This window comes from Egretta garzetta, unplaced genomic scaffold, assembly GCF_000687185.1.
Source record: "Egretta garzetta isolate BGI_Z169 unplaced genomic scaffold, ASM68718v1 scaffold51, whole genome shotgun sequence".
NCBI classification, from domain to species: domain Eukaryota; kingdom Metazoa; phylum Chordata; class Aves; order Pelecaniformes; family Ardeidae; genus Egretta; species Egretta garzetta.
The window spans coordinates 3,151,736-3,152,599 of NW_009258549.1; positions in this window are offsets into that span (position 1 = coordinate 3,151,736).

Genomic DNA, 864 nt, shown 5'->3' on the forward strand with positions numbered 1-864 from the left:
GGCCCGGCCTGCTGGGCCGCGGGGGAAAAAAAAACCCCGAATATAGAAAATACCTGGCAGCGTTTCTTGCAAATTGAAGTGCCCCCACTGACGGGTCGCAACGGCTAATGTTATGTCGTAGTTTAAAAAACCAAAAGGAGAGGGAGGGGCCTAATAAAATCCACGCAACTTCTCACAAAGGCGTTCGGCTGCGGTTCTTGTATCGCCTCATGCGAAAGCACGACGTCCCTGTGACATCGTTCAGGTGTACGTGACGTCAGGAAGCGTGTCCCGCGGCGGTCCTCCTCCGTGAATAGACTGGGTCTGTCTTTTCCACAGAAGCAACGCGCTCGCCCCGAGCCGGGAGCGGGCACCAGCCGCATCCCAGCGCGGCGTCTTAACGGGTTTCAGCCAAACATCTCCAGGTGGTTGAGATGGCGCTGGGTGCGTCACGGGGTTATCTGTGGAAAATAACCAAGCCGATGAATCCTGATCCCCCACCACCACATCCGGAGGCCGAATACGTAGATAATAAGGGAATAAGTAAATAATTTTGTTTTGTTATAAAGAAGCTTAACCCACCAGTGCCTGTGGTACCACAGGGGATGCAAACCCAGGGCCGTGGAGATGATGGTACCTGGAGCTGGGCGGGCTGGAGCTTCCCCCCCGCCCCACAGGGCACCCGGAATTTGCCCTCAGGATCTCCGGGGGCTTACAGAGAAGGGTGCATTTGACAAACACAGCACCCTGGGGTGGGGGGTGCCCCCGGGGGTGGCTCCTGCCCTGCCTCCCTCCTCCCCACCAGGGACTGTGGCACCGCATGGAAGCCGCCCAAATTCCCACCGCAGGGATGCTGACCTGTAACATTGCAATGTACGTGCTGCA